General features: G+C 39.0%; 1 protein-coding gene and 2 pseudogenes across 5 annotated transcripts in view; 1 reads left to right on the top strand and 2 right to left on the bottom strand.

Annotated features, from left to right (window-relative positions):
* Positions 1-16,345, bottom strand: part of RASGEF1B (RasGEF domain family member 1B) — a 630,294-nt gene that overhangs the window by 177,834 nt on the left and 436,115 nt on the right. The gene's annotated exons all lie outside the window — the stretch shown is intronic.
* LOC116524483 lies at positions 12,651-13,637 on the top strand (annotated as a pseudogene). The gene has a single exon (XR_004257349.1). The product of XR_004257349.1 is annotated as a 60S ribosomal protein L23a pseudogene (transcript).
* Positions 14,689-15,269, bottom strand: LOC116524540 (annotated as a pseudogene). Its single transcript, XR_004257381.1, has one exon. The product of XR_004257381.1 is annotated as a proteasome subunit beta type-10 pseudogene (transcript).

The raw sequence follows: 16,345 nt of genomic DNA, 5'->3' as shown, positions 1-16,345 counted from the left end.
CAGCTTACTACCTTTGAGACCATGCATAAGTTAATGAGCCTTGCTAAGCCTCAGTTTCCTCAAGTGTAAAATGGGATGAAACCTATATCATAGGCTTGTTTGAAGGACGTTAAAATTCAGTCCAGCAAATGAACTTATGTAATAAGTTCTACTATTATATTTCATGTTAATAAAAAATGTTTTCTTGTAAGTCTTCTCTGGTGCCTTCTTCAGAGTAAAAAAGCAGGTATCAGTTAATCTCTATTATAATTTAAAAATAGATTTCTCCCCTATCATTAATCAGCAAATATTTTCTAAGTACCATAACTTAGCTCTTTGCTAATATTACAAAAATTTTATATAAAAATATTTATTTATAAGAAATATAAAAGTTTATAGAAATGTAAATAAGCTAGAAGCATTCCCCTTAGGAACAGGAACAGGACAAGGATGCTTACTCTAACCACTCTTTTTCAACATAGTACTGGAAGTCCTAACCAGAGAAATCAGGCAATATAAATAAATAAAAGGTATACAAATAGGAAAAGAACAAGTCAAATTATCTCTCTTTGCTGACAATATGGTTCTATGCTTAGAAAAACCTAAGGACTCTACCAAATGCTTCCACAACTGATAAGTGACTTCACTAAAGCTTTAGGCCACAAAATGAATGCACAAAAATCAGTAGTATTTCTATAGACCAATAATGTTCAAGCTGAGAACAAGATCAAGAAAACCATCCTATTTATAATAGCCACAAAAAATAATAAAATACCTAGAAATACATCTAACCAAGGTGGCGAAAGATCTCTACAAGGAGAACTACAAAACACTGCTGAAATAAATCACAGATGGTACAAACAAATGGAAAAACATTCTATGCTTATGGATTTCAAGAATCAATATTATTAAAATGTCCATAGTGCCCAAAGCAATCTACAGATTTAATGTTATTCCTATCAAACTTACCAATGTCATTTTTTGCAGGATTAGAAAAAAATTATTCTAAACTTCATATGGAACCAAAGAGGCTGAATGGCCGAGGAAATTCTAAGCAAAAAGAGCAAAGCTGGAGGCATCACCTTACCTAACTTCAAACTATGATGTATGGCTACAATAAACAAAAGAGCATGGTATTTATACAAAAACAGAAACATTAGCAGACCAGTGGAACAGAATAGAGAACTCAGAAATAAAGCTGCACATCTATGAACATCTGGTCTTCGATAAAGTTGACTAAAATAAGCAATAGAGAAAGGATTCACTATTCAATAAATGGTGCTGGGATAACTGGCTAGCCATATGCAGAAGAATGAAACCGGACCCCCTGCCTTCCCCCATATACAAAACTCAAAATGGCTTAAATATTTACTTGTAAGACCTCAAACTATAAGAATCCTAGAAGAAAACCTAGTAAACACCATTCTGGACTTTGACCTTGGTAAAGACTTCATGACTAAGTCCTTAAAAGCAATTGCAACAAAAGCAAAAATTGACAAGTGGGGCCTAATTAAACTAAAGAACTTCTGCACAGCAAATGAAACTATCAACAGAGTAAACAGACAACCTACAGACTGAGAGAAAAGACTCATTAACTATCTGACAAAGGTCTAATATCCAGAATCTTTAAAAAACTTAATAATCAAAAACTGAATAACCCCATTAAAAAGTAGACAAAAGACATGAACAGACACTTCTCAAAAGAAGACATACAAGTGACCAACAAACGTGACAAAATGTTCAGCATCACTAATCATCAGAGAAATGTAAATCAAAACCACAAGGAGATACTCTCTCACACCAATCAGATGGTGATTATTAATAAGTAAATAAACAAGTGCTGACAGGGCTGTGGGGAAAAGGGAACACTCATATACTGTTGGTGGAAATGTGAATTAGTTCAGCCACTGTGGAAAGCAGATTAGAGATTTCTCAAAGAACTTAAAACAGAACTACCACTCAACCCACTCATCCTTTACTGAGTATAGGAAAATCCTCAGTATTTTCAAAGGAAAATAAATCATTGTACTAAAAAAGACACATGAATACATATGTTCATTGCAGCATTATTCACAATAGTAAAGACATGGAATCAACTTAGGTGCCCACTAACAGCTGCCTGGATAAAGAAAATGTGGTACGGATATACCATGGAATACTACACAGCCACAGAAAGAATGAAATCATGTCCTTTGCAGTAACCTAGATGCAGCTAGAGGCTATTATCCTAAACAATTAACACACGAACAGAAAACCAAATATTACATGTTCTCACTTGCAAGTGGGAGCTAAACATTAGGTACCCATGGAAATAAAGATGGAAACAAACAACACTGGGGACTACTAGAGTGGAGAGAGCAGAAGGGCAGAGGCTGGAAAACCACCTATGGGGTACTATGCTTATTATACCTGGGTGATGAGGTCATTCTTACCCCAAACTTCAGCATCATGCACTATACCCACATATCAAACCTGCACATGTACCCCTGAATCTAAAAGTTAAAATTATCTTTAAAATGTTTAAATAAAAAGCATAACAATTATAAAAATTATAAAAGGTACAAAATAGATTCGTTTATTAAATAAGTTTAAATGAGTATGTTTACTTTTAAATTGTAAACATATCCAATAATTTTCTATTATAAGCCATAATTATAAATTTTCAACTCATTTAAAATAAAACATACAGTTAAAGTTTCTACAATGAGCAAATACTTTAATATTTTTTAAAAGTAATCAATTGAGTTAATAAAATAAGCATAGGTTTATAAAAGTAAGTGCTTATGAAATACATTTATGTCTGCTTCTGAGGACCTTATAAATAAGGTAATGATATAGTGAAAAGCACATTGTTGGCCTTGTAGTCTGGAGACCTGAATTTGAAAGCTGGCTTTAACACTTACTTGATATGTAACCTCTTTGGGGCTCATTTCTTTAGCAAAAAAATAATATAGTATATAATTTGCTTATATATATATATATATATATATATATAAAAGAAGATCCAATCTTCTTTGTTTGTCTGAAAACAAGCAACAATCTTTTATACATCTCTTTGGAATGTCAAACCATGACAGGTGATATTACAATGCATGATAGTCCATTCACTTGTATGATATAAACTCTAGATTCTATAGACGTTCGGAAAAAATAAGAAGGGAAATGAAAATAGCAAGTCATTTTTTTCAGACGTGAAAGTATCACATAGAAGAAGAAATAATTTTCCATAGTTCCCATATATCACTGGAGGTCAACTTCATACATGAAATCCCAGAACTATGAGGTCCAAGGGGGTCCAAATGCAAACAGCTCACAACAGTGCTTTCAACAAGTGGGAAAGAGAGAGACAGGGATGTTGTAACCTGCATCTCCGAAGGTGGGAGCTGCTTGAGACTGGCAACAAATTTGGGGAAAGGTATTAATGGGTAAGAGGCACTTTATGGGTTATTTTTCCTCCAAGTTTATATGTCTTAACTCTCAGTCCTTCAGAATATGATAAATATTAATAGGACTGTATTTGGACACAGGGTCTCTAAAGAGGCAATTACTTAAAGTGAAGTCATTAGGGTGGGCCCTAATCCAATCTGACTGGTGTCCTCATAAGAAGGGGAGATTATAGGACAGATACGTACAGAGGAAAGACCATGTGAAGGCTTGGGGGAAAGACAGCCATCTGCAAGGCTTCAGGAGGAACCAATACAGCCCATGCCTTGATCTCAGACTTGTGAGGGAAATGTGAGGGAAATAATTCTACTGCTTAACGCCCCCCAATCTGTAGCACTGTATTATAGTAGCCCTAGTCAACAAACACAAGGCATCTTAGGGGGTGGGGGAAAGCCTCAGTATTGGTAAAAAGGACTCAGGGCAGAAGATAGTCAGCATGGGAAAAGTTTTCCAATGAACTGGGGAGAGGATATTGCAGTGACCAGTGACAAAGCAGATGCAGACATGTGAAGGGGTGGGGATCTGCATGGCAGTGCTGAGCAGGCACTTGGGACATCATATGCCTTACCCTCAAGGAGCTTCCCACAGTGTAGTTGGGGAAAGAGATGAACAAATTCTATCTAAAAGAGGTGGTGCATATTAAGCCTAGAGGTATGCAGAAGATGCAGGAGGAGCAAAAAGAGGAGCATCTAACATACCTGGGAGAAAAACCCCCTGTTGCTGGGAGGCTTCCAGGAGGAGGTGGCCCCCAGAGCTGAGCACAATGGGACAGAATAAAAGTTAGGTGACAAAGAAGTGGTGTGGGGTGGGAGAAGAGAGCAGGTCTGAGGATATGAAAAGAGATATATGGTGTTTGAGGAGGAGGAAATCTCATGAGTGCAAGAAAAAAGGTATGGAATAAAAAGAAATGCTGAGTTTCTTTGTGAACTGCAAATAACTCTGGCGCTTGATCTTTCCAAGTGAGACTGGGATGGTGAGACATGGTGCAGGAAAGAACTGCAAGGCAAGAACCATAAGATTCTTTTTAACAATGTTTCAATGGATTTCCTCAGTGGAGAGGAGGATGCATTTGAAGGGAAAAAAAGACTGGAAACCAGGCAACTATTTAGGCTGCGGGTACCACAACCAGGAGAGGTAGGCTAATGTCTGGATATTGACACTAGCAAATAGCAGAAAGACTACAGAAGAGCAGGCAGTCTGAAGAAGTCAGCGGAACTTACCCATTGGTTGGAAATGGAAGTTGAGCTAAAAAGGATTACTGGCAGGTTTCTAGAAGTGGAGGAGTGAGGAAGTATGCCAAAGAGTACAGAATCTTGCTAGGATTACAAGAAAAGGGAAGGACATGGTAAGAGTGCAGGTGACAGGCAGGTGACAGACTGTCGTTAATTTAGGTTAAGCTATGGCTCAGAACCAAAAGCCACAAAGAGCATTCACCACATTTAAGCTCTGCTTTTTTTGGTGTAAATTTTGCACTGTATTTTGGCCTTAACCTGTCTTCCTATCTCAAATTTAACTTTTTGTTATAGCTAAAATTTTCTACTGTCTCTCATGCATACACTATACTTATTTATCCTTCTGTTCCTTCTCATGCCTTCATCTCTCCTTCTCATTGGTGTCGTAGTGAAGAATGTGTTAGAAGAGCTGGAGGCTGTGTGTGGTGGCTCACACCTGTAATCCTAGCACTTTGGGAGGCAGAGGTGGGCAGATCACTGGAGGTCAGGAGTTCTAGGCTATCCTGACCAACATGGTGAAATGCCGTCCCTACTAAAAATACAAAAATTAGTTGGACATATACATCATGGAATACTATGCAGCCATAAAAAGAATGAGTTTATGTCCCTTGCAAGGACAGGGATAAAGCTGGAAATCATCATTCTCAGCAAACTAGCAAAGGAATAGGAAACCAAATACCGCATGTTCTCACTATTAAGTGGGAGTTGAACAAAGAGAACACATGGACACAGGGAGGGGAACATCATACATTGGGGCCTGTCAATGGGTGGGAGACTAGGGGAGGGAAAGCATTAGGAGAAATACCTAATGTAGATGATGGGTTGATGGGTGCAGCAAACCGCCATGGCACATGTATAACTATGTAACAAACCTGCATGGTCTATACATGTATCCCAGAACTTAAAGTATGATAAAAAAAATATATATGTAAAAAATATTAGCTGGGCATGGTGGTGCATGCCTGTAATCCCAGCTACTTGAGAGGCTAAGGCAGGAAAATTGCTTGAACCCAGGAGGTGGAAGTTGCAGCGAGCTGAGATTGTGCCGTTGCACTCCAGCCTAGGCAGAAAGAGCAAAACTCGGTCTCAAAGACAAAAACAAAACAAAACAAAAAATGGAGTCTGAGGCTGGAGGCCCAGAGATCAGGCAGGATCCTGGGAGCTAAAATATGATGATGGAATCTGAGTTTACAAAGAGGTCAGAATCAGGAGAATCAGTCTGTTTCCCACAGCTAACTGTAGAACAACATTAAAGTTTTCTTTTATATGACTCGTCTCTGTGCCTGTGCTTAGTGAATGCCCTCACTTCATCCTCTACATGTATTCAGATCCATGTTAGTCTTGTGTCTTTGGGGTCCAAAAAAAATAAAATAAGAGCATGAAGATGCCTTTAGAGTTTGGGTAGAGAATGGACAAGGAAAGGTACCAGTCAAAGGCACAGAAACCTGTATATTGATTGGAGATGCAGAGTTTCATCTTTTAGAATAAGGTGTGCTGCTTTTGTTCCATGCCAAAAGAACAAAATGTGCACAGGTGGTACGAATAAATAATCCAGATATAAATAAATCATAGTAGTATGTCCTTCTGGATGACATTTTGGCAACAAGTTATCTTTGCGATAGTTCATTCAATGCCAGCTGTATGAATGTTTGATCTGCACAGTAGCACTGAACTTGGTCCTCAGAAGGGACCCCACTTGGTATAATGCTATGCTGTTGCCATTTAAAAATTCTTAATAGCTGTATTCTTAAACTTAGTTTTATAAGTGAAGGTGGATGGAACAATAGCAGATGCACAGCAGCAGAGGAGATGAGTACCACAGGCATGTCTGTTGCTCCTTGCTACCCCATGTGCATATAATGTGCGCAGTGTCCTGTGAGTATAGAATTCCAGTGAACTCACAATGTGTGGGAGTTCAGGAAGACTCAAAGCAAGTACAAGGTTGTATCTTCAACTGAGTAAACAAGGACGCTGACAGCCCCAAGCGATCATGCTTTCCACTTGAACCAGAACTGGCTTCATATGGAACATGAAGACAGTGGTGTTATAATAAACACAAACAACCCAGAAACCTTATATACCTTTTTATTCATGTTATTTTCCTGTATTAGCCACTTACGCTGAAAACAATGGCATAGAAGGTTAAAAAAAAAGATAAGGCAATCTATAGTCCTTTTCCTTTTACTCCTTCTTTAGTCATCAATATTAGGCAGAAGTAGAAAGTGTTGGTAGAATGTATGTGTATCAAGAAGTGGAACAAACACTGTTGAGTCAGTTGGATAGCATGTCTACTGTTCTGTAAGCATGAAATACATACGCATGTATAAGCTACAAAATACAAATTGTATAATTTCAGTGATTCTGGATGTGAATTAAATATTATATTTACATTCAAAGCTGACATTGTACAATATAAAGATGAATGATAAAATTCACATTAATAATTTAAATTTTTTCTTAGAATGACAACAAATCACACACATACACACACACACACACACATACACACACACACACACACACACACATGACATCCTGAGAGAGACTACAGAAGAATAAAAAACACTTTCCGTTTCAGTATGTTAAATGACATTTTTTCCCTTCGTCTTTGACAAAGGACTCTGCATTTGCATTTTGCAAGGGGCCCTGCAATTAATGAAACCAGTCCTGCTGAAAAGGAAAGCGTTTCCAGATACCAAAGCACAGACAAGACAATCACCAATCCTGTTGGTGAGCAGTTAGAAAAGTTACTGACAGAATTCAGTTTTAAAAACTGGTTTGTCTATGTAAACTGCATTGGCATTCACGGTCTACCAAGTGACATGTATATCAACGTTAGAGTCCTATGGCAAACTGTACCTGACACATTGCATCACTTTTCCTAAATCAGGAGCTCAGGTAAAATAAAAGTGACAGAGATAGTCAAATTGGATCCCAAAATCACCGAAAACAATCTGTCTAAAAACTCAGGAGCTTCATGTGGTCTGTGCACCTGCAAATACTTCACAGGCTGAAGTTAAGCTTTGGATTCTGAGACTATACGGACACACAGAATTTCTGTTCTCAAAGATTAAATCAATCAGTATTAGCATAAATTTTAAGAAATGCTAAAATAATAAAAAACAAGAAATATCCATGCATCTTTTAGTTACATGCAACTTTTAAGGAAAAGAGAAAAAGCCTTTGACCTCACATTTTCAAGGCTTTCTCTCACAAACAGAAACATTTTGGCTGATAATCTTAAATCTTTCTTATGGTGACTCTTGGATTCATTTTTTAACTAACTCTTCTTATAAGACAAATAGCTCTGAATATATTAGTGTGGAAGATACCTTAATTTCCTTGAAGCTAAAAGATTGCTCAAAATGACTCTAATATTTCTAAGAAGCATGTATAGCAGTAATATTTTCAAAAAATATAGACCTTAACTAGCCTTCCTAAAAATTTCTGTGTTACTAGAAATTAAGTGGGGCAAATTAGCAGATGACATGCCAAATGGAGTGATAATCCATTGGCCTAACTCACCCAGCAAGTACAGAGGTGGGGCAATTATAAGTGTAAAGGTTAAAGATGTCCCACCCTCTGATTACCTGCACCTGAACCTTCTTGACAGGCAGAGATATTAATTCTGTGATTAATAATTAGCAAAAGGCTTAATGTGCAAAATTCCCTGGGAGAGATAGCACATTGGTTTTTGTTCACAATAAGAAGAAAGTAGCTGAGGGAGAATAAACTCTTATAATCGGGTTTTGGTAGGAAATAGAGCAGAGAGGAGTAACCAGTGACTACAGTTGAGAGGGCAGATGCAGTGGGGAACCAGGATTGCATCTGCTCTATGACTGGGTCTTGGTATTCCCTGATTGCATGTTCTATACCACAGTGATTTATAAGCCAAAAGCAGAGCTTTCCATCTTAATCTCCAGTCTAATAGGGCAAACAAGTAAATACTCCTAAAAATACTGTCTATATAATTGACATTATTTTAGGTATTTTTTAGGAGTGAAAATAGTGTTTTACAAGAGCAGTTATTGACCTATTAATAGATGTGCTTCTCTTGACAACAGGGGAGTCCTCCCTGGGCTGTTTTTAGAATAAGAGTCTCCAAAGACTCTGCTATTCACAAATATACCACATTGATATCAATTAGTTTTAAACCCAAGAGAGAGTTGATTCAGGCCTGGTACAGTGGCTCACGCCTGTAATCCCAGCACTTTGAGAGGCCACGGCAGGTGGATCACCTAAGGTCGGGAGTTTGAGACCAGCCTGATCAACCTGGAGAAACCCCGTCTCTACTAAAAATACAAAATTAGCTGGGTGTGGTGGCGCATGCCTGTAATCCCAGCTATTCCAGAGCCTGAGAAAGGAGAATCTCTTGAACCCAGGAAGCAGAGGTTGCGGTGAGCTGAGATCACACCACTGCACCCCAGCCTGGGCAACAAGAGTGAAACTACGTCTCAAAAAAAAAAAAAATTGATTCATTTATAAAGGGTATTTAGAGCAGATTCTGTTAACTCTTAATAACCTCAAACATCACTAGCCATGTTCCACCTTTCATTTTTTCCAGGGTCTGTGTAGAGCAACCTAGGCAAGAGAGTAGATGTGTCATGAGAAAAACAGAACATTCCAGGGAGTGGAGTGCATGACAAACTGTTTATGAATATTCTTCATTCACTGCCAGCTACTGATGCTGCATTCCAATATAACTCAAAACAGAGTCTTAGGTAATAAAGGTAACTCATAATCATAAAATATTTTGCATTTCTAACACGTTACAGGTCAGAATGCTGCTAAGTCACAAAAAACCATACATTTCTTCACCCTCTACACTCGTCTTTTTTAAAAAGATGCTGCTTTTCACAGGGTGAATGTAGAGAGGAAATATAATTTTGTTTACTGTTATGTTTTTATTTCATTCTCATAGTTAAATACAAAATTTGAATCAGCTTATCAAAATACTGCATACATTTAACCTGTAGGAATTTTACATGTTATAGTACTGATGCGTTTTTGTTGGTTGGCAGGTGCGGAAAGGTGCTTGGCCTTGTTGTTGTTATGTTGGTAATGTTATTTGATGTGTGATTGGCATAAAGTTTTACTGGTTCATGACCCCTGACAAATGCCTCAGGGACACTTTATTCAAATAAAGAGATTCCCTTTGTTGGATGAGATTTCCCTCAATTCTCTTTTTAAGTTTCTATGATTTTTAAAACACATGTGACATAAAAAAGACAAATTTAAAAACTGACTAGATTTAGAACACACGGAGGTCAATTTTGCATATCATGTAGCACCTATAAAGTCATGTTACATCAAAGGGCAGCATTGGAATCTACCTGGAAATCAATAGTTACAACCCCTAAGAAAGGACTTCCCTTGGCCAAATAGGAAAGGGTAAAGTAGGGCAAGAAGAAGAGTTTAAATATTTTCTCTTCGAAGCCTATTTAATTACATTGTTTTATAAACCAATTCTATTTTGAAAGCTTCTCTCTAAAAATTACTACTGAACAGACAGTTACAGTATCATCTGTTGCCTGCTGCTTGTAATTTACAAGTGATTGCTACATGTAAATTGTATAATTAATCAGCCTTAAAGAGAAGGGATGACTGTGTCCTCCATTCAAATGCAAAGCTAACTTTTGGTGTTGGCACTTTCTAGTTTTGCAGTTTAGGCTGATGTGAGTGTTTAGCAGCCACATGTATACCAGCTGCTACTTCAAGGAGTGCCACTCTAAGTCTTCCGAATGTGGGCGGCTGATTCCTTCAGGAATGACACCAGGTGAGCCTCAACATCTTAATATATTTCATCCTCGGTCACATTCATAGGCAAGGAAATGTCTTCCCACTGTCAGAGAAAGGCAGCCTCTTCTGGAGAAGGACAGACACTCAGCGGATGCAAAGCCCGGTTGTGCAACACCAGGAAAATGTATATCCCAGTAATTCAAGTTCTGAATGGACAGTCTACTCTTTTTGAGTGTCCCTAGCATTTAATTTATAATCATAATTTTTAAAAGATGATTTCCGAACCATGAAAATTCACTTGATAGCTAAAGACAGACTGAGGTATAATTCAGCTCTTGATGGAGAACAATCCATTTAGGCCCTGAAATTTTTTCAAAAACTTAGCTAAGGAACTCTGAGGATGAGTCAACACTGCAGATCTGGAACCTGGTATTTAGGTGTCCTTACCGCCAAAGGTGTCTCCAACCTGGTATTTAGTTTCTCTGAATCACATACCTTCTAATTCCCATTCCCCAACATATTTAGTGATTTTCTTGACTTAAACTCTTAGAGAAAGCTAAAAATACAAATAACACATGACAACACAGCCATTATATTCTTCTCAGCATTCTCTTTCCAACTTTACAATTTATCTGTTAATAATAGTATACGCATATAAATAATTTAAAAAACAAAAACACAAGTTGATCCACTTTAATTTATTATTACATTTGGTCTATATCTGGACTCTATTTGACCCGATAAGAATTGAGAAGTTCTAGTACCAATCACAAAATAAATGAGAGTGTAACAGAAAGCATTATGACAGAATTCATAGAGTAAGGAAGAGTTATTTTACCAACTTTTATATAGGTGACGTCCCTGCTTTTGACTGAACTTGAACTCTGGTCTCTGTGAAACCTATTTGTTTTGGCTGAAAGTTGGAATCTAGCTAATGTCAATGTTAGCTTTACCATTAGTCAAGAATGAAGCTTAATATTGAATTTTATAGTAAACTGAGAGGATTCACTTGCCTGCTTATTTTCTATGGGTGTCATCCACACATTTGAAATGTAGCTAGGGATTTTGTTAATTTAGTAAAAATTATGTTGCAGAAGCAGCTGTTTATTTGCTTTTCATAACCTATGATATCAGTCCAATGCATCTGTCTTGATTTGGAAGGTCTGATGCACTCTGAGGGGGACTCTGATGTGAGAATAGGCTATACCCAAAGCAGCTGTAGTCTATGCTGTGCCCATTTCCTTCAGTGTCCTAAAGGTAAATGTGTGTGTGCAAATAAAAGAAGGTCCCTCTCCTTTACAATCAGGAGTCAAGTCAAAAGACACTGATTTCAATTTCATCTTTAAATGTTTAACAGTTATTATCTCTGAATAGTAACTCCATGGGGGCAAGAAGTCTGTTTTCCTCACTGCTATATCCCTAGCACCTACTAGTCTGCCTTGCAAAACACAAGTAGCAGTGAAAATATTTTTTGAGTCCTTGTTGGTGAGTTGTGTTCTGTGTGCATTTCTCATGCCACTTAGAATGGCGATCATGAAAAAATCTGGAGACAACAGATGCTGGAGAGGATGTGGAGAAACAGGAATACTTTTACACTGTTGGTGGGAGTGTAAATTTGTTCAACCATTGTGGAAGACAGTGGGGCGATTCCTCAAGGAACTAGGAATAGAAATTCCATTTGACCCAGCAATCCCATTACTGGGTATATATCCAAAGATTATAAATCGTTCTACTATAAGGACACATGAACATGAATGTTCATTGCAGCACTGTTCACAATAGCAAAGACCTGGAACCAACCCAAATGCCCATCAATGATAGACTGGACAAAGAAAATGTGGCACATATACACCATGGAATACTATGCAGCCATAAAAAATGATGAGTTTGTGTCCTTTGTAAGGACATGAATGAATCTGGAAACCGTCATTCTCAGCAAACTGACACAAGAACAGAAAATCAAACACCGCATGTTCTCACTCATAGGCAGGTATTGAACAATGAGAACAAATGGACACAGGGAGGGGAGCATCACACACTGGGATCTGTTGGGGGGGACTAGGGGAGGGGCAGCAGGGGGTAAGGAGGTTGGGGAGGGATAACATGGGGAGAAATGCCAGATATAGGTGATGGGGTGATGATGGCAGCAAACCACATTGCCATATATGTACCTATGCAACAATCCTGCATGATCTGCACATGTACCCCAAAACCTAAAGTACAATAAAATATATATATGTATATATATAAAAATTAGGGCATCTTGGACCCTTTTCACAAGATGGCGCCGAAAGCGAAGAAGGAAGCTCCTGCCCCTCCTAAAGCCGAAGCCAAAGCGAAGGCTTTAAAGGCCAAGAAGGCAGTGTTGAAAGGTGTCCACAGCCACAAAAAAAAGAAGATCCGCACGTCACCCACCTTCCGGCGGCCCAAGACACTGCGACTCCGGAGGCAGCCCAAATATCCTTGGAAGAGCGCCCCCAGGAGAAACAAACTGGACCACTATGCTATCATCAAGTTTCCGCTGACCACTGAGTCTGCCATGAAGAAGATAGAAGACAATAACACACTTGTGTTCATTGTGGATGTTAAAGCCAACAAGCACCAGATCAAACAGGCTGTGAAGAAGCTCTATGACATTGATGTGGCCAAGGTCAACACCCTGATTCGGCCTGATGGAGAGAAGAAGGCATATGTTCGACTGGCTCCTGATTACGATGCTTTGGATGTTGCCAACAAAATTGGGATCATCTAAACTGAGTCCAGCTGGCTAATTCTAAATATATGTATATCTTTTCACCATACACATGCCTCTCTGTCAATTTCTGGTTGGGTGGGAGGCCATACACAGGAACTGTTGTTGTAACTTGCCCACTGCTTGGGCAAGACTCCTGTTCTGCTTATCCTTTTGAAACTCACCCTGCCACTCACTCCTCCATCCTTGATCATTCCACAGATCTTTGTGACTAGCGTTAGTGTCCTAGGAAAACCAGAACTCAGAGCTTGTCTCCATGGTTGAGGGTAACAAAAAGCTTTACAAGAACCCCTTTCATCCCTCGAAGAGGCTGTGTGTGAAACCAGTGCCCAGAGTTTGAAGCACGTTAGCATCCATTTCAGAGGAGTGTGGGTTGGCTGGCTTTCCAGTAGCATTTTGTCCTCACACACCCATTCGCTATGTCCAACCGGTCTGTCTGCTTCCCTCACCCCTTGCCCAATAAAGGACAAGGACTTCAAAAAAAAAAAAAATTAGGGCATCTTAACATATTTCTCTTAAAATAAACTAAGGTGCCCACTATTTCAGAGGCACATGTAGCTTTAAAAAATAAAAAAAATTTGTAAAGACATGATAAATTATTTATAATAAAATTAGCCAGGTAATATTTTAAAATTCCAATAAAAGGTTTAGAAGAAGATAAAATAAAATGTTATCCATTGAAAAAAAAAATTAAAGTAGTGCCATATGCACTGCCATGCCAAAAAATGAAAAAGATTGTGTAGTATAAACTTGTTTTCATTTAAAATTATATACACATATGTGTATACTTAGAAAAATAAAAATAAATTTACTCCTGCATTAAAAGAAAAAAATTTATTACCGATATTTATAAAAATGAAAAGAATGCTATTTTATAATGCTTAATACTCTTTCTTAATATTCTCATATAAATAAACTTCTTTTCCTTATATGAGCAATTTGTCTATTAGTCTACCCAGAAATTATAATTTTGAAAATTTGAGAGAAATAGGAAATGTCTGATTGTTTCCTGGTACTGCCTACTTTTACAACCACTGCCTGCAAACATTTTATAAATTCAACCTGTTCCATGAGGAATTGATAAATTCACCATGATAAAAACTGGGCCTGTTGACACTGTGCACAGCTTCTCCTGCCAGGCCTGAGTGTTCAAGGTCAGTGACTGGGCTGATGTGATAGAATTTCCTTCACGATAAGATAAAAAAGCCAGAATCTGTTGTCTTTAGAAGACAGGGGCACTTGCTTGTCTTGCTTAATGGGTCTTAGGGGGTCAGGTCCACATGGACATCTCTATTCAGAAAGATGGACTCTGCTGGAGCAGCTTCACAAAAACAGGACCTCCTGCAACCAGCATTGCATAAGTTGCATTGACTTAAGCCACTGAGATTTTAGGGATAAAAACAAATTCCCTTTCAATAAGGGAAAAGGAATTTTCATGGTAGGCCAGTAAGTCCTGACTGAATCACCTGAGTGGGCCAATGACTACATCTTTACCTTTGAATGCAGTTGTTTTTTTTTGTTTTTGTTTTTTTTTTGTTTTTTTTTTTATTTTCTGGGTTTATTTCCCCTTGTTCCAAGCTCTAAGCCTCAAGCCTATTTTACTCCACCTCCATAGCCTGCACGGTTTCCTCCACTAGCTCCAGAGTTAGCGGCTTCACTGTCTGGGTCAGGACAGCTGTGGTTCCAGGCACAAAGTGGTAGTGACCAGACCTTTTCACGGGTTCTGTGGGCGAGCTCAGTGTCCTCAGTAGCTTGGCGCCTGACTTCATGATCACACATGCGTCCACATTGCCCCCGGAGCCCAGGTCACCCAAGATTCCTGTGGTGATGGCTTCCACCAGCAGCCCCTGAGCAGCCTCCAGCGTCATGTTCGGCTGGAACCGGTCTTCTAGCACCGCCAGGGCAGCGTCCTGGCCAGAGCCCAGGGCCGTGAAGAGCATACGGCTGTAGGAGCCATGGGGATGTACACCGTAGAGCTGCGGTCCAGTCAGATCTACGCCGCCCACGATCAGCGATGCACCCACGTGGCCCTGGTACCTGCTTGTGGATGGGCGGAGTCGGCCACAAGCGGGTCCCAGGCCTTGACCCTCTATGCCCCACCCGTGGGTGCTATCCCCGCCCCTTCATGTGGCCTGGAGCTCGATAGCTGACATCGCCTCTTCCTGTAACCCAGCTTCCTGAATGCAGTTGTTTTCCTTTAATTTACTGAAAAAAAAATTGCCTTAAGTACTGTTCATACATGTGCAGTCACATTCATGTAATTATCATTATTTAGTTTTCAGACAGCTTTTGACGTACATGTGATCACTCTTCATTCCTGTGCAAGTAGCTCAAATAAATTATGCAATTCATTCATTTGTTCAGCAAGTAATGACTTAACTAGGCATTCTCTAGATGCTGCAAATACAACATTGAACAAAACAGAAAACGTTTTGCCCTCATCGAGCTTAGTGTCCACGGAACTTAGATTCTATGGGTGAAATGAAACATCAGTAAGTGTAATCGGTAGCATTTCAGAAAGTTAAAAGTGCCAGCAACAAAGATAAATCAGGGAAGTGGGAGAGGGAGTGTCAAGGGCAGAGAAGGACTGCCATATTCCTGATATCTATGACAGTGCCTGGCACCAAGTCTTCAGTGAGTGAGGGCCAGAACATACTAACTGCCTTTGTACAAATGCTCGGCTTCCTTGCAGTTTTTCTCTTGGATTAGTCTAATACATCTCTTTATAAGTACACGGCCCTATTTCCTTCATTGCCCAGTAAAGTAGTGGCAGATACTAGCCTTGGAAAATAAACAGATCAGCCTCCACTGGCAATGTTTCTTAGATTCCTTCCCCTTCCACTCACTGCCTACTCCTGTCCTCCAAACTTGTCTTTGCTGCACTCTTGAATATTGGTTCCATTTTTTTTTCCCAAGCTACTCTTGAATCTTTGAACTTAGTGCTGGTAGTTAAACTCCTCAGTTAATTTTCACTCTCCCTTAAGAATATGTCTCATTTCCCAAATTAGAGAAGTCGTTTGGTATCTGCTCACCCAAGCTGTCTTTTCAGATAACTTTTGTCCATTCTAACCCCCAATAGCTAAGCAGCCACATTTTAAACACATAATCCCTTTTCCTTTCTTCCCTCCTCCCACACTCATCCAAGCTTCAGGTAATTACACTAATGTCACCATCTGAGCCTAGTTAATCCTTGGCTTGC

Source organism: Sapajus apella, unplaced genomic scaffold (assembly GCF_009761245.1).
Source record: "Sapajus apella isolate SASKATOON/1434 unplaced genomic scaffold, GSC_monkey_1.0 scaffold45, whole genome shotgun sequence".
Taxonomy (NCBI): domain Eukaryota; kingdom Metazoa; phylum Chordata; class Mammalia; order Primates; family Cebidae; genus Sapajus; species Sapajus apella.
This window is presented reverse-complemented; position numbering and strand designations above follow the sequence as displayed.